General features: G+C 41.0%; 1 pseudogene; it reads left to right on the forward strand.

Moving 5' to 3' along the window:
• LOC138820873 (UDP-glucuronosyltransferase 2B15-like) overlaps window positions 1-18,735 on the forward strand; it is a 111,579-nt pseudogene that overhangs the window by 83,419 nt on the left and 9,425 nt on the right.

The raw sequence follows: 18,735 nt of genomic DNA on the forward strand, positions 1-18,735 counted from the left end.
CAACAACAAAAAAATCAAAACCACTCTGACAATGACTATAAATATGCTCTGCAGGAAACATTAGAATCACAGCAATAGATTTCATCTCACCTACTAACCTGTATCTACCAAGGTGACCAAAGATTTTTGGTATTTTTTTCTTTTCTTTTTTGGTTTTGGTGTTTTCTTCATCAGCATCTAAATCTTTCCTCATGTGAGTTTTCCAAAACAAGCATTCATATTAATGGGAGAGGTCAGGTTGGGGATGGAAAAAGGACATGGGAAGAAGCTTTTCTCTACTGGTAGTAAAGTTCCAGCCTCAGGCCATCATGGATTTCATAGTCGGCCAGAGACACATCGTCCTTGAAAATGGTGTACCATTTCTTCAGAACAACCTTGTTCCCTCAGGTGTCAGTTTGGGCAGCGATGAGCTCTTTCAGGTCTCCGATGGTGTCATCGGTGTTGCACTTAATGCGGACTTTCTTGCCCAGGCGGTTGTTGTAAACAACCTCCATCATCCTGTCAGGAACTTTCACCTGGAAACTCTGGAAACCTTCCCAATGGGCCACAAAGCCTCGTCTCTAGCCCAAATTTATAATCAGATCCCACAGCTTGGGGGCAGGGTGGAGTCTGACTTTCTTTGCCAGAGATAGGATTCTGTGCTAGGTAAATGAGGATGGGTTTCCTTCTGGTCTCCCTGTATGGGGATTAGATGTCTACACCTGAAAGTGTCTTGCTAGATCTTCTAGAATGGAGATGACTTTATTCACGTGCTCACATTCCATAACAGAATGACTCAAACTGATTCACTGGTATGTTGTGTGCAAGAATATACACGCAGGAAGAATAGGTCTTAGATGCTAAGTGAAACTGTGCTACCATTTGCCCTTATCTGTTTCTTTGTAAAAGTATGAAAAGTGGAGAATATACATCTGGATCAATAAAGTATTGCTTGGTATCCACAGTTTCATTTTAGAAGATAGGGTTTCCTTTTAAAAATCAGTTTGGAGATTTCTGTGATGGCAATTTTCTGGCAATTTTTCTGCCTAAAACCCTAAAGTTGTAGGTTGCTTCCTGTAGTATTTTAATTTTAACCAGCATGGTCCAAAATGCAAACTAGAACCTGTTGAATAAGGAATTAATTTTAAAGAGAAATAATTCCATGCCTGAGGTTCAGACCTCATTACTATCAACAGATCTAGTATTCCAGAAATAGTATATGGTCTCTGAAAACGGATGTTCTGTGTGTTCAGGTACACTGTAGCTTCCAGCCCTGCCACATTTCTTGCCTATTGGCTCATGCATGTTGGTAAACAGGAAGAAACAATACAGTTGTCAGTGTTCAGGTACTTGTAGTAGGTCTTAGAATGTGGCATGATAAAGCACATGTACTGTCAGATGCATATTCACTTTCTAAGAGTCCCTAGTCTCTTGACTTATCAAGAGTGCAGAATAGGTGACAATCCATTGACCATGGCCAGGTCAATATACTTTGTCATCTTGGGAAATTTGCTACTCCATTGAATTTGATCCTCCCCCCCTCCCCCCCCCCCCCCCCGCCTCAAAGCTAGAAGTATCACTAAATTACTTCACCCTACACATGAGTCCTTTATGGCTGCTCCCACCAGTGAGGAATGCCTTGGCATTGGAGGTAGGGTCTTCAGGTAGCATTTGGAGCATCATTTGTTCTCTCTCTTGATCTCAGAATAGTATTAGTGGTCTTTTCAGAGGTTTGTAAGATCTTGTAGAATGAAGGACTATAATTCAGGAATTTATCTTATGTCTGTATCCTTCTAATGACCTTAGGGTATTCATTTGATACTGAGGAAATGATGTAGCAAAATTGTGGTCCTTATTTAGTAGGGGAAAGGAAAGAAAGCAAGTTAGTCCTAGGCTATTGCAGGTATTGTTCAGTGCTTAGGTCTGCTAGAAGACCCCATGTTCCTTTATGGATTGTGGACTAGGGAATGAATGGCATCTGCCATTGTGAGAGGTTTCTTAGCCAAGTTGCAACAATTAGAAGTACTAAAGTTAGGATGTATTTGTAGGAGAAGTATAAACTCGAGTTTGGAGGTCTGACACCAATTCTAGTCTTTTGTGGATAAGCAGTCAGTTGTCTAGAACTACAACATCTATGTGAGTGAAAGCATGCTAGAGCTTAAGCAGGTCTGCTTGTTAGAAGGGTCTTGTCATAATGAAACTCTTGGGGTAGTTATGGGAGAACTGCCAATGAATCATTCCTGATGCTTCAGAGAGCTGGTAACAACCTGTGGCAAATCTGTGTTTTCTATACTTAGTCTTGATTGATCAAGTCCTGTGTTGCATAGGAGATTAAGAACTTAAGATATGTTATGTGCGGACTTTTTGGTAGAAATGGGAGTATAACAATGCCCATTGTTTTGGGGGGGGGGAGAATCTATGTCTGGGACCATAAAGTGCTGCTCTGTATTCAGCTTTCTTGTTGAGCACTTCCCTCTCAAACTCAGGAGCTCCATCCATAATACAACTAATAGAATCAGTCTGAAAAGTTCCCATGAAGGCAAGTCTATACTTAAAAATACAACTTTCCTGTGGACTACTTTACCTGATGTGTTTCACCAGATTGGCCAAAATAAAACATTGGAGACCATCTTTCTTGGTAGGAGAGATGATTTCAGTCTCTTCAGTGTGAAGGTAACCCCAAACAAAAGGCCTATCTGGTAACAGGTTTTCATTTACCTTACAAAATATGTGTGGTCCTTGTAAGGTCTGCTCCTGGAAGGTGAACAGACTCCACGCTCCTCGAGTCTTCACCCAGTACCTGCGTTACCTAGGCAACTGGCACACCTGTAAGAGGTCACATCTGCATCTGCTGAGGTCACATCTGGGTTCTATGTGGCCATACCTTTCCCTGCTCCTATCCTAGATAAGGCCTAACCCAGGGCCAGACACTTTTTCCCAGGCCTTTCCCAGCCGTTTGGAGTGCTGATGGCCTGGTGCCTGCCAGAACGATGAATAAATCTACCCCTTACCTGACTACCACTTGCATGCATGGTGTGGTTCTTACTCGACTACCTCTTATTTAAAACCTAATAGTCCTGAATATCATTCTCTTCCTGACTAGCAGTGTTGGTAGCAGAATCAAATGAATGCTTGGAGTGAGTACAGGTGTGCAGACTGAAATCAATATGGTGGCCAGTAGATGGCAGCACTCAGTCATATAGCAAAGCTGTTAGAGTCCCTAGAGCTGCGTTAAGCCTAAATGAAGCACTTGAGAGGACTCCCTTCTTTGAGAGCAGGACTAGGGTAGTCTAGAGCAACTTGTAGGATTTAGAGCTCTGAATGGGCACAGTCTTGGCGGGAATATAGTGAGTGAAAAAAATGGGTTCCAAAGCAGTATTTGTGGTGCTGGGAATCGAACCAAGGATACAAGCCTAACCATTCTAACTACACCTCCACTGGGCTACATCCAATAACTTTATTCATAATGGATTTGAGCACCTGGTTCTATCGCTCTTGTAGGGACCTGACTGCGAGGATAACTATATTTCAACTGCTTTTCCAGAACTGTTTTTTAGTGAGGCACTCTGTAAAACTTCTTTGGCTAGATATAGTCCTCTCTCATGTAGTAGAAATGTACTTCATAATCAGGGTGAGTAGCTTCAAACCTGCCAGTAGAGTAAATTTCTCTCCTTATTAGTCTATTGGAATAAAATGCCAAGATAATGACTGTAGATAATATATGGATCACATGCTTCAATTTGTCCCCAAGATTGAACATCCTATAAAGAAATCTCCTCGCTTACTTGGAGTTCATATTGTCATTTTTACTGTAGGAGGCTTTTCTCCTTCACCAAAATTGCATGATTAGAAAACTGTATATGGATGATGTAGTAACATGTGGGGATCCGGCAGAGTTGGGGTTAAGATTTACCCATGGGATACTAATTTAAAACTCCACTGAGAAAGAGTGCAGCGAGGTCTGACTTTACAATCTTCATGATGCCATTGATAACTATGCAGCTCTGTCTGCCAGGGGCCAAAGTGGCAAAGCCTACAACCTATGACAAAACACCAAGAATTAAAATGGGAGGGAGGATCAGGTGCAAATGACTGACAACATTTTATGTCTGTCTGGAATATTATGTATATATTTGCAGAGAGGGATAGTATATAAGAAAGTAAAGAGATCAGAGATCTGAATTTGTGATTAGGATTTGTGTCTAAGTACAACTTCATAAAAAGTGATGGGAGAAAATACAAATCAGTGAGGAACACTGTACGCTTTAATGAGTGCTGTTGTCTCCCATGGCAAAAGCCCTCAGACAGTGTAAGACAAAACAAGTCCATAATGCCTGCTGGGAATCACCATCTTGTTCTTGACCATCTTGTGCTGAACATGGCTTCTCAAAGTTTTTTTTTCCTTTAGCATCTAAGTCTGAAGTAATGTGAGTTTTATTTTTTTCTGTTGCTTCATTTTTAAAAAAATTTTTTATTGTAAAGATACTATACAGAGGGTTACAGTTACATGAGCAGGTAATGAGTACACTTCCTATTGAACATTGTTACCCCCTCCATTGTTTTTCCCCTACCATCCCTTCCCTCCCTACCTTTCCTGAGGTTCTTTTTTTTAAAATTGTGATCAAGTGATTACATAATTTCCCAAATTTCACAGTATTGTGGAATAATGATACTCATTTAAAGTCACAAGTTCATTCTAACTTTCCTGGAGCAAATTGTCTATCACAGTCTATAACATATAACGGTGTTCACATGTTATACACCATACATGTGATCAGCAGTATGGGGATATTTAGTAGTGGTTCGACCAGATGAGTGGAAGTTCTTTGTTTCTTAAGTCCTGTTAGTTTTGTTGTATCACCTAACATTTTGGATTTAGCATCCACTTATCAGAGAGACCATGTACCTTTTGTCTCTTTGTTCTTGGCTTACCTCGCTCAACATGATTCCTTCTAGCTCCATCCATTTCCCTGCAAATGCCATTATTTTGTCATTTCTAATGGCTGCATAATATTCCATTGTGTATAGATACCACAATTTTTGGATCCATTCATCTGTGGTGGGGCATCTGGGTTGTTTCCATATCCTAGCTATTGTGAACAGTGCTGCAATAAACATGGAGGTGCACGTGTCCTTGTATATTGGTTCCTGTTGTTCAGGGTAGATGCCTAGAAGTGGTGTGGACTGGGTTGTAAGGGAGGTCAATCTTTAGCTTTCTAAGGACCCTCCAGACTGCTTTCCAAAGTGGTTGTATAAGTGTACGTTCCCACCAGCATTTGTCGTTGGCTGATTTGTGGATGTGGGACATTCTGACTGGGGTAAGGTGGTATCTCAGGGTTGTCTTTATTTGCATTTCTTTCACCACCAGGGATGATGAACAAGTAATGTGAGTTTTAAAAGACGCATCCAAAGCAATAGGAGAGGTGGAGACTGAGGGATTACAAGAGGACATGAGAGGTGCTTACCTACTAAAGTTCCAGCTTCATTCTATCATGGATTTCATAGTCCACAGAGACACATGGTCCTGAAAACTCAAGTACCATTTATTAAGTAATTTGAGATGAGGGGCATGCTCTCAACATTATTAGTGATAGTGTTTTGAGGTAGAAAGGTAGAATTAGGTAGCAATTATGGCACTCCTTTGTTCTCTTAAATAACATGGATAAAGTGTCTCATGACTTGAAGATTGGCCTGTAGGCTTTAACAATCCCTTAAAAGTTCTCCTCAGGTTGGAGATAATTGCTCTCTCCTAAGGCCCAGTTTAGAAATGTGGGCATCCTACGACCTGGGAAGAATCTTTACAAATATCTTATATTTCAAGCTATGTTGAAATCAGTGCTCAACTTAGGTAGTCGGCCTATGTGTAAAAGTACCCAATGCCATTTTTTATAGAGAAATTTTGAACTCCAAGTCATACTAACAATTTCTTAGAGGCCAATGAGTCTTTTTTGTTGTTGTTGTTGGTCGTGGGTCTTGAACTCTAAGCTTGGGTGCTGTCCCTCAGCTCCTCAACTCAAGGCTAGCGTTCTACCACTTGAGCCACAGTGCCACTTCTGGCTTTTGTGGTGCTGCAGAATTGAACCCAGGGCCTTATGCATGTGAGCCAAGCACTCTACCACTGAGCCAGCTTCTCAGCCGCATGAGTCATTTTTAATAGAAACTAGATGATTCTGGAGAATAGATTCTAATAGAAATTTTGTGCTTAGACCTTTCTTGACTCCAAAGCATCAGGATAAACCATTGTAGCTGTTTGAGGAGGTAAATGAGTCCAATGTGCATGTAGTTGTCATAGGACTCAGGAGTTTTCTAGGAAGCCAATCCTTAGATGGAAATCAATTGTCAGGAATTGATTAAGGAGATGTTTTGGGTTTAATTTTATGAAAGAATAGATGGATCAGAAATTAGAGAAAAGATGTTGATCTGAAAAGCAGGCAACATAGGAGCTTCTGCCAACTGCGTTTAGGATCTCTGAAGCCAAGATTCCCTTTTACCTGTCCTGAGTGAGAGGTCTAGGCTTGGCTCTGAGCTGGGGTCTTTGGATGGTAGTCATTCAGGAATGGAAATGACCTTGATTTCTTCAGCTGAATTAGAGCTTTCAGCAGCCACAGAGCTTATGTGCTTAGGACATTCCCAGTACCTGTGAGAAAGACTTCCATTGCTGAAAGGTAAGATGGGTGCTGAGTCCAGTACATCGAAATCATGAAGGCCAAAGCACAACCCCTTCCCTCAAATGAATGGACAGCTGCATGTAACATCTATCTTGTGGATTTGCCTAAAAAGTTGTTACGAGCTGGCTTTTGTACCTATAGAAGTCAGTAGGACATTTGAGCAGGACAATGTAGTCAGACAAGATTATTGTATGAACTTTGAGGGATAGTGAGCCTCACATCTAAGTTTTCAGTACCTTTTGGGATAAGAACTTTAGGTGTTTGGCCAGATAACAGGATGAAAATAATCTAGGGATGCCCTGTGCTCTGCCATGGTACCCATGGCCCTCATCATCAGAAGCCCCTCCCTGTGACCCCAGGCCTTGTAGGAGATGGTTGTGTATGGATGATTGAAACGAATGATCAACCAAATCAAATCCTCCAGGCATATCTGTTGGATATATGTAGGCTGCAGATCCCACATAAATTGAACGATGGCCAACCAGCAGCTCCAGATTGCTTGATACCAGAAAGCTGCCGAGGCTTGCTTTCATGGGGCCACATGTGCAGCAGTTAGGAGTCAGGGATCTCCTTCACTGTAATGATCTGGTGGTTGCTCCTGTAATGAATGGAAGGAGTACACTACTGCTGCTTCCATTGAACTTGATGCTTCCCACATAAGCCATCATTGCTAATTCTAAGCCTAGGAGGGAGCCATAGGGCTAGTTCCAATTTGGGAACATGTTGAGGACATCTTTCTCAGTTGCTCTGGACTAAATTTTACAATATGCCAGGTAGTATGTTGTGAAACTTATGCTGTGAGTCAAATGACAGCTGCATCTGTAGAAGATCAACCCATCCACAAAGTAAATTACTCCCCCAAACTGGGTAGACTTAAGTTGAATGTTTTGATCAGCAAGACGAAGGACTTGATTGTAGAACAGAAATCAACATTCTCTGAGAATTTGGTCAGTTGGAATCTCAGATGACCATGTAAAGAAGAGCTGTCTGAAGAGGATCACGGTATAATGCCTGGACCATGGATGCATTTAAATCAGAAGAGAATTAAACTAGAAAGATGAATCTCCAAACAGACTGCCCCATGGGGAAGTTGCTCAGGAGAATGAGGACCTTGATTGGGGACAAGATGCTAAAGTGTCACAGAGCAAATTGCCAGAGAAACAAGTCATCTCTAATATGCCACTGCACCTACCTACCAAAATGATCCTGCTTGTCTTGTTTTTATTTGGTTAATGGGTGGTAAATGCTGACTTACATACATTGAACTAGCTTTGCATCCATGGGATGAATCTTTTTTGCCAGCATATCTCAGTTTTTGAGCAGTTGAATTTGGTTGGTTAGTATTTCAGTGAGAAGCCTTGTTTTGATGTTCAGTACAAAGAGCCTCTTTATTTCTTTTTGAGTTGGGTCTATAATACACACTCACAATATAGGTTCCATGGGAGAAGATCTGGAAATAGAATGGGCAGACAGATCTTAGGAGGAAGTCAAGGCTAATTGTTCTAGGGAACAATCTTGTGTTCTGTGTCTTTGATCCACCCTTCGTAAAATTCTCAGCTGTGAGTGTGTCTGACACATGTACTTAGATTAGGACTAGCATTCATAGCTGCTCATGTGTCCATGTACACTTACAAATATAGGTATGGATGTCAAAACTTTACCTCTCCAGGTGGAAGAACTTTCCAGGTACAATTGCCCAAACAGGTGCCCCTGGGATTAGAGTTCTTCCTGAATTGTGGGTTACAGCTACCATGGGACGCAAAATCCTTTCTGACTAGAGGCTGGTTCAGGTCACCACCAATAAACTCCTTTACCCTCCCAAGCATTTGGCCTTGGTGTTTGCTTTTCTGCACTGCTGTAACAGTATGACAAACCACACATGGTGTCCCAAATATCCTGAAGGGATAGCACCTGTAGTGACAGGTGTGTAGTTCCTGTCTGCCCTCTTGTATTCCCTGTCCCAGAACCCAGGGGCTTCTGTGGCCCTTAGCAGGTTTCTTCAGTATATATCCTATCTGGTTACTTCAGGGACTTGCTTTTCTGTAACATCTCCAAGAGTTGGGTAATGTTATGTTGTAAGGAAACTCAGTCTTAAGAAACAGAGAAACCATCCCTTATCAGGCCAAATTATGAGTTTTTATGGGATGGCCAGGTGACTGCTGATCGACTCTTGTCTCAAAGACCAGCAGCCCGGAATACAGTTAGCACAAATTTATATAGGCCAAAATTATGTAAGTGATCTAAGTGTCTCCTAGATAATTGGCCCTTAAATTCTCCCTGGTTGTTTCTTAAGATAGTTTGCTTTCATTTAACTCTTCTATTAGGTTTAAGTGTCCTCATGTGCTTTTCCCTTGCTCATGTATAACACTTTTGTTAGGTTTAATTCCACATTTCTTATGTGGTTAGCAGCTCCAGGTTACTTGGTACCAATGCACTCCATAAATTTTGTCATTCCATGGGATTTGCAGGAAAAATATTTTTTACTGTGTCCTCATTTTCTGGTGACACAGAGAGGTATACAATTGTCATATTCCTCAAAGTAATTAAGGAGAGAAAGCAAAGATGTAGATGTGCTGGTTTTGGCCTCTGTAAGGATGTGACTCCCAAGTCATTAAATCCATCTGATGCCACTACAATGATTAGTATAATTGTACTGGCTAAAAAGAACACACCCAGTGGACATCAAACTTGGTGAAAAGTTGTTTTGTTATTCATTTAAGTTTTGTTTTTTCACCACCAGTCAATTTTTGCCTCCCTCCCTCAAAAGATACAAAAATGAACATATCAGAATGGTTTCATCCAACATTCAATTGGACGTTCCAATTCACCCAGCCGCTGTCTCCCATACAGGAGGAAGTAGAAAGACATTTGTTTAGTAAAACAATAGTAGTAAGGATCTGTGTTCCTGGCAGCTTATCTAAAGTCCACTGAACCTTTCAACACATGGAGGAAACGCATTACAGTCATTCTCTGCCTCTATCTGAACACATTTAGCCACCATGGAAACTCCAAAGGAAGGGAAATGTATTTATTCCAAGATTCATTAACTGAGATTTGAAAGCACTCCTGAGTAGCAATGCTATGCTAGGGGCTGCTGCGTTTTTCCATCTTCTGAGGGTCCTGAGGATAGTGGATGATTCTGGAGACCTCATGAAAAGAGGAGGAGGTCCCATGGGAGAAACCTTGGTGGCCTAAATCTTGGTGATGGGGGTGGGGTGATAAGGCAGTGGTGGCCGGGTAATGTTCAGCACAGCTGGAGGGCGACATGGGCACAAGTTAAAGTAGTTGGCAGAGAGTTCTTCCACCAGAGGAGGAAGAGGAGGATGAGGATGAGGAGAAAGAGAAGGAAAAGGCAAAAGAAGAGCTCCAGGCAGGACAGGTACAAGCTCTAGCTTGATAGCAGAGTCTGGCTAACATCCTTCTCTTTGTCTTGTCCTCTGGCTGCTTGGGATCTTCCCCAGTTTATTATGAGTCTGCAGCCATTGACAATCAACTGGTTACAGGATTTCTCAGTGGGCCCTTCTGCAGCCTGCCTTGTGGCAAACTGTATGAAAGTCCATTGCTACCTCTGCACGACAGCGCTGGAGTTGAAGACACAGCATTCCATTTTAGAAATCCCTTCTCATACCAAAACACTTCCCCCTTTCCTTAACAGGATCCAAGCCATCAGGCCAAAGTAAGCACTACATGTCAATCAATAGAAAAGACAGGTTTTCTCACACAGAAAGAAATGTATTAATTACCAGAATTATGAACCTGTAGACCCTCTGTACATCATATCTAAAATAACAATATAAAAGGAAAAGAAAAAGAATTCCCAAACCTAAGAAGCAAAGGGAAAACTCAAAAGCTGTATCATTAGCAAAGTTGTTTATTTTCTGTTGTAGAAGAGCCAATGTTCCTATGTCTTTGCAGATTTGGCATACTCATACAGTTTTTGGTTACAACAAACAATATCATAATGATATGAAAATATATACATGCATCTACAGAATGAAAGGCATGACTTTTGATTTAAACCTACGTAAAACCATGAATTCTTTTCCCAGTAGTGTTAACACCTGTGAACACACACTCTCATACTTTTTTACAAAGTCAGTTTCATGTGTGACAATATTCTGTGCTTGCACAGATGTTTCACTTGTGGTAGGCATTAGTCATCTTTCTCAAGGTAAGCCTTTGCATTAATTCGAGCCATCTGCCTGGCCAAGTGCCTGTCTCTAGCTGCCATTAGAGTTTCCACATAGTTGTTCTGTGCAAACTTGCTCACAGATTCTTGCATTCTTTCTTCCTTCTCTTCTTGCCTTTGTTCCATGAGTCTGTGTTTAGTTCCTAGTGTCATCTGAGAAGTAGAAGCTTTCTCTGGGTTTCATTTTTTTCTCTTTTTCCGCGGTTTTCATTTTGTTTGACCTTTTTGGTCAAGAAACTCATCGGTTGCCCTAGCATTTGGGCTGCTTTCCTTTCTACATTGAATTCTTTCTGAAGTTTGAGCATTTCCTTCTTACTTTCCCCTATCTCCATATTTGTCAGTATGCCCAGCTCTGTCTTTCCTTCTTTTTATATGGCCTTCCTTTTCTTTTTCTTGTCCCCCTTCACATTGTATGGCTCACACCTCTTTACATGATTCTCCTTTATCTTTCTCTGGCCTGCAAGCTCTCCAGGTGGTACTTTCAGAGTGTGGCTACTGTGAGCTTGTATAAAGAAGCATCCTTATCATTGGGAGAAGTAAAGGTGGGGGATAAGCAGAGGACAGAGAAGTCCTCAACTGGTAACTAGGTTCATTCCATCAGGGATTTCACAGGCCCCCAGACAAGAATGGTCCTTCAAAATGGTGTCCCATTTCCTGAGAAGAATCTGGTTTCAGCAGGTGTTGTATGGGAAATGATCAGCCTTGTCTGGTCCCTAATGTTATTGTCACCAGTGTTGGACTTCAAGCAGCCCTTCTTCTCCACATGGTCCTTCCAAGTAAATGATCTGGGTGATCCTGCTGGGAGCTTTCACTTGTGATCTCCACAACCTTCTTCCCAAGAACACAATAACTCCTTCCTCTTACACAAACTTTTAAGCAGATCTAAGAGCCTGGGGGCAGGGCAGAGTCTGAGATCCTTTCACTCTACTGTCTACTGAAGTTGTATGCAAATGAGCATAGTTTCCTTTCTTCCTACCCTCCCTATTTGGTTCTGCCTTGTCTCCTCCTTGCTTTAATGCTATAGCAATAAGAATTCCCAGTAGCATATTGATGGGGAGTGGAGAGAGTGGACACCCTTGACTTGTTCCTGCTTTTAGAAGCAATGCTTTTAGGATTTCACTTTTGAGTGTGTTCACTGGAAGTGTGTCCTAACCAGTCTGCATTATGTGCAGGAAGGTTCCACGTATTCCTAGCTTCTCCACAGCTTTCCCCTCAGAGGATGTTGGATCCATTGACAGGCTCTGTCTGCATCTTCCAACATGATCCTGTGTGTTCTCTGTGTTTATGTGTGTTCATGTGTGGCATTTGTTGTTTACATATATTGAACTAGCCTGGCATCCTAGTATGAATCCTGTGTTATCCTAGTGTATGATGTTGTAGATTCCTTGTATTCATTTGGCCAGTCTTTCACTGAGCACCTTCATTTTGATGCTCATTAAGTCAGGTTGGCAGTCTGTTTTTAATAGAATCTCTGAGTGTGAATATTTAGGGTTTAACTACCCAGGAAAAAAGATCCAGGGAAGGAAAGATAGAGCTAGAGAGGAAGTCACTGAAAGTGGATTAGGTGGGGCCATTGGAATGGATAGTGGGAAGCCCACAGGCATTGCTTTAAATAACAAAAAGGGTAGAGACAACTAAAACACAATTGGAGACCTTCTCAGCTCACCTGACTTTTCCTGTGTTGGATTAATGCCTATTATGTATGGAACCTGCTTGCATAAAATGCAGTTTCTGCTCCCTTGGGATTGAACCTCCTGTCTAACACTAGCCTGGCTCTGATATCAGCAAGAAATTCCTTTTTGCTTTCCAAAATTTAGTCTTGATCTTTGCTGGCCTGCACTGGTGTTAACAGTATGACAAGACACAAATGGAGGCCCAAAGCAACAAACCAATATCCCAAGGGCTAACACCTTCAGAGCCAGATGTGTAGTATGAGTAATTCATGGCAGAAATGTACCAGCTGGTTGTGAGAATCCAGTGGCAGATATAGCTTAATAATAATAACAATAATAATCCTCATTACTCAGCAGGCTGAGATTTGAGGATCGTGTTTCAAATCCAGCCCAGGAAGGAATATCTGTGAGACTGTTACTTCCCATTAACCACCAGAGTATTGCAAGTGGTACTGTGGCCCAAGTGGTAGAGTGGTAGGCTTGAGCTGAAGAGCTCAGGGACAGTGCCCAGGCCCAGAGTTCAAGCTCCACAACTGACCAAAAAAAAAAAAAAAAAAGCCATTTCTTGTTCATCTCCATCTCCTGTCCCAAAACTGCATGCATCTTTAGCCTTTAGTTGTATCCAACAGAATGCTATCTGCCCAGTCCTGATCACAGATGTTGATGTGCTATCTTTAATGTCCAGCAGCTGCAGAGTACCCCCTGCTCCTAGTGACTAATGATGACCAGTAGTTACAAATCCTCACTCCTAATGGATTTAACTCCTGTTAAGTCATGGTATGACTTAACAGGGCTAACAGCAAAATTAGCTTCTGTATGTCAGGTTGCTTGCCTGTGAAACTGGTACCTATGTGTGATTTTTGCCTTTATAAACTCTGCACCATTAGACTATTCTTAGTTCTGAGATATGGTAGTCCAATACAAGGGAGTCACCAGCCAGCTAATAAAGACTGCTTTTTCACTGGTGACCCTGCTTCCATAGATTTCTTGATTCTGAGGCTATTTCAATTGCCTGAGGAAGTAGAATCTTGGCAACATTCCCAGGAGTTTGGTAATGTTGTAGCACATTGAGAGGTAGACAGCAGAAAATACCCACTGCTTACTCCTCCAAAATGATCAGGACTGTATGACCAGATAGGGTGTCTGAGTTAGCTCTACTGAGGTTCCGTTAGGTAGGTCACCTACTACTCTGGTACTGATTCTTTGCTGCAGCTGTGGAGATGAAATGTCCAGGTATGGGTCCCTGGACTCTATCCATTTGTATAAGGAAGAAAGTTGTCCGCTGGGAGTTTTGATCTTATTTCTACTCAAGGAGGAATTGGAGAAAAGAGGATGTTGATCTGTAAAGCAGGTACCCTAGGAGCTTCAGCTAACCCACTTAGATTTCAGTATGTACTGAAAAGCCAGACAGCACTACTGTTAACCCTTTTATTGGCTTATCCAACTTAATCAGGTGGGTATAGGAGATGATCCTCCTTTCCTCAAATGCCTTTCCTCTGAGTGAAAGGCATTTGATCTCTGGAATTATGAGTCCATAAGATATTGCTATTAACTGAGTTTTGAACGAAGTGAATTGAGTATATTTAATTTGCTCTTCCAAATTTGCTTTCTCTGTGCCAAGGGAGATCCACCCACACTGATTATCTCACTGGTACATTTGTCCTCTGCTCTTGCTTGGTGTGGCCAGGGAGAAGGGTGGGAAGATGAGAGAAGAGAGAGTTCAGCTCTCGTCTTGCCATATGATTGTTGTTTGGGTATCCCATCTGCTGAAGGCCACATTTTCTGATGGTTGGTTTCTTGCTGTCGCCTTTTCTGGGTTCTAAGAGCTAGTATTTCTTCTTGTACCTAAAGGTCCTAATGCAGCCCCAGCTCCAGCTGGACCTGACTAGAGATTCTTTGCCTGTCTACAACTTTGCAAATGTCTTTATTAAACTCTCCTTAATTATACCATTGGAGGGTGTTACATACTTTCAGATGAAACATCGTAAACATTTCTTCATGCATAATTCCTTCATTCCTAACTCCTTCATTCCCTCAAGAGTCATGACTCAGTAACTATATCTGAATGGGAATTCTTTTAGAGATTGAGGATACAAAAACAAAGAGGTCATTGTATTTATTATGAGTCTAATTCTGCTGACAACCCAGAGAAGTGACTACTTTGTCACATCAGAAGTAGATAAGAGCCATGTGAGCGTTTTTGTTCTGAGAGAATGCAAGAGAGACTGTGTCCTTGGGGGTTAGGTATGGCCTGAATGTGTGTGACCCAGAACTCATATGTCCAAACGCTCACTTCCAGAGTGAATGTTTTAGGGTCTTCAGAAGATGATTCAGTGAGGAAGAGGATAGGGCTTTCATGAATGGGATTAGTAGCTCATAAGAGACCCCATCACTCCATCTGCCCCATCATTCAAGTGAAGACACAGCAACCAGGTGCCACCCATGATCCAGAGAACAACCCTCCCAGACACCAAGTCTGATGGTATCTTGTTCTTGGATATAGCAGCCTCCAGACCTATGACAAACATCTGTGGTTTACAAGCCACCTATTTTATGGCAGGAATTCTTTTAAAATTTATTAAAATCCCCTTTAAGTAGTTGTACACAGGGGTTTCAATTCAACATTCAGCTTATGAGTACAACACATTTTAATTAATGTACCTCATTTCTTTCGGCCTCACACATTTTCCATTTTCACATATATAAATTGAATATTATGCATAGATTTCCCATCCTTTTCCCCTTCATTTTTCTACTCCCCTCCCCTTGACCTCATCCCTTCTTCATTCCATATGCATCTTAAAAAATGTATACCAGGGAGCTGCAACTTATGGTACTGTTTCTTTAATAGCATCCCAAATAAGGTTAAACAGAGAATGCTTCCTAGTTCTTGTTCTTTTCCTTTTTGCCAATTCTAGAGTTTGAAGTCAGGGCTTTGCACTGGCTAGGCAGACACTCTAATGCTGGAAGACATGCTGCCAGGTCAAGAAGTGCTTTCAGAAAAACAGAACACTTTCTCTGACCTTGAATGATAAGTGGTCATTAGTTGGCTGAATGGGAGGTTGTCAAAGAGAAGAGAAGATAATGAACAAATGGAGGGAACAGCAATGGAATACTGCTGCAAGGACCACTGAAGAGGCCAGAATCTAGGTGGCATTTGAATGCCTGATGGATCATCATCTCACAGAAAATGTCCTATTTCTTTATTTATTAGTATGAGAGGAATTTTGTCTTTATTCTTAACTTGATGAGGAATCAAGAATAGGTTGATGGCTTAGAGTCATCCCTCAGCACTAGTGGCTCACAACTGTCATCCTAACCACACATTAGGATGAGATCTGAGGATCACAGATTGACGCTAGCCCAGGCAGGAAAGTCTGTGAGACTGCTATATTCAATTAGCCACCATAAACACCAGAAGTGGAGCTGCAGCTCAAGTGTAATGCACCTGCATTGAGAAAAATGCTAAATGACAAGGACCAGGTCTCATTTCAAGCCCCAGGACCAGTATACACACACACACACACACACACACACACACACACACACACACACACACACACACATCATCATCATCATCATCATCATCATCATCATCACCATCATCACCATAAACTTCATCATCTCTTGGGATGTAGTATCGAGATGCGGGCATTTTCTTTTGTTTTCTGGTGCTGGAAGTTAAATGCAGGGCATTAAGCATGTAAGGATGCACGCACTTATGCTATCACTAAGCTGCAATGATAAATAGAAATATATCATTGGCATAGAATTGGGAAAATCTCGTACTGTATAAATTTTGTTAGATTTGCTCATTCTGGAATTCAATATCTTAACACTGTAAGGCTGAATAAACACTGTTGGATACCTGCATAGAGCATAGAGAGATCTCTGCATATCTGCGAGCAGCTGCATCTAATTTCCAAAGAGCAGATACAGAGATCTTCCTTCTGTGCTGGGGTGGGCTGGGGTAGGGTGAGCAGGGCCCACCTCCTGCCACCTTTTCCTCTGGCTGACCTGCTCTTCTGCTGTATACCCAGGATCCAGGCAACGACCATCAGGTGAAAATGAATAACCTACAGAGATTAGTCCAATTCAAACTGATTTATGAAAATTGGGACTAGAATTGTTCCTTGCACAAAGCCCATTTTCTTTTCCTGTTTCCTCCTCTATTTTTAATACATTTTTTATTGTAAAAATATTGTACAGAAGGGTTACAGTGACAAGAATAAGGTAATGAGTACATTTCCTATGGAGCATTGTTGCCTCCTCCTTTGTTTTTCCCTTACCATCCCTTCCTTACCCATTTCCTAAACTACTTCCCACCCCCCCTTTGACCCCGCCAAAGTTGTAAAGTTCATTGTCAACATAGTGTCTTGTACATCTCATTGTTACAATAGGCCAACCTATATCCCTATTTAAGCATTTTGTTTTTTCCCTTCCCATCCCCAAATAGAAAAGTATATATACAAGATGCAGGGCGCTAGATTCAAATACAGTGAAAACAGGGGTTATACCATGGGGGAGGAACATACCAAAGAAACAAAAAAATCACATAACACATTTTAAGTATGTTAAAAACAATAGCAAGAAAGAAAAGACCATTTGTATCCCTATCTTGGTGTTCATTTCACTTAACATCATCTTATCTGGTCATATGTACATAACTTTTGACCTTTTCTGCTTGTCCCAGATATATACTAGTTATTTCAAATAAGAGAAACCATGGACTCTATGTTACTTTGTTTCCTCTTCTATTGATGCAGATTGTGTTGGCAGTGGTGGGGATGGAGTTTGCTTTGGCTCAGTAGTAATGTAATTAAAAACAAGACTCCAGAGATAAAAATGGGATGTTCTGCCCATATCTGTGTGTCCATCCATAAAGATAGCTTCTGTGGCAACAAGAAAGAGCATTTGTCTTTAGAGTTTCAGAGCTTTCTTACTGAAAAAAATGGAGCCATGACAAGTTAGTATAGGTCTGCTAGCCCAATAAATCCATTGAAACTCCTGTTCTTTTGAGAGGTACTGGGTTGTGAACGTAGTACCTGATGAGACATTAAAACTCTGTTCCTTCAGAGAAAGTGTACGTTGTTCCCTATTCTCTTTCCAATACCTTCCCCTCTTTTTCCTATGTTTCTGCATTTAATACTAGCAATAAATAAGGTGAATACAGTTATCTATTCTCATTACTTCTGAAATTTTCCAAGTGATATTTGCTAATGTTTCTATGTAATGAATACATACTTTCAAGCTCCTAGTTTGAATCTAAAGTAGAAATTCAACCACAGACACAAAACATAGAGGAAACCAAAAACCAAAGACCATCTTTTTAAATTGTAGAACACTAGATGGAAAACCCTTGGGAAAATGATTTCTGACAATATGATAGAATTATTAACTCTGGAGATAAAATGTTTCTTTAATCAACAGACAGAAAAGGAATCCATAATTAATTATATAATCACTTTAATGTTTATATATTACTTCTAATAAACAGAGTCACCATAGAAAGAGTCTCTTACCAGTTTTCTTTTCACAAAAATATGCGCACACTATATATACCTGTATAATACATTACCCCAAAAGAATAAATTATCCATTTAAATTGGATTTAAACATACAGATATACCAACAAACACATTATATAACATTGAGTAACAATAACCCAATCCCTTGAAGACATAATAAATATTAAACTAAGAAATAACCCTTTCTTTTTCTCACTTACTATTTACTTTCCCCCCCCTCCACTCAGGACGACCCACTACCTTAATGGAGACACTGAGTAAAGCAGAAATCTGGCTTATTCGATCTTACTGGGACTTGGAACTCCTTCGCCCAGCTTTACCAAATGTTGACCTTGTAGGAGGACTCCATTGTAAACCTGCAAAGCCCTTGCCTAAGGTAAATAGATAAGCTTCTTATCTGTGTTATGTGATTTCTGGTTCAATAAATATGATTCTGCACCTCTCATCCCAAGTCTTTGCTTACAGTGAAAGAGATGCAGGAAGTGAGGTAAAGCATTCTACCAATTGAAACTCATTTTTGATTTGTCACAAGTTTCTGCATTCCAGGAACCCCAGAGTCATCTAGACCAGGTCAGTTTAATGAAGATTTAATGATTCAGCACCTAGAGGGAATCCCTGATTCACTCATAAAACTATCAAGTGACTAGTCTATAAAGAAGTAAGTGTTAGATATTTAAGGAAACAGCATTACTGTTTCT

Source organism: Dipodomys merriami, unplaced genomic scaffold (assembly GCF_024711535.1).
Source record: "Dipodomys merriami isolate MVZ:Mamm:240054 unplaced genomic scaffold, mDipMer1.0.p SCAF_9, whole genome shotgun sequence".
In the NCBI taxonomy this organism is placed as follows: domain Eukaryota; kingdom Metazoa; phylum Chordata; class Mammalia; order Rodentia; family Heteromyidae; genus Dipodomys; species Dipodomys merriami.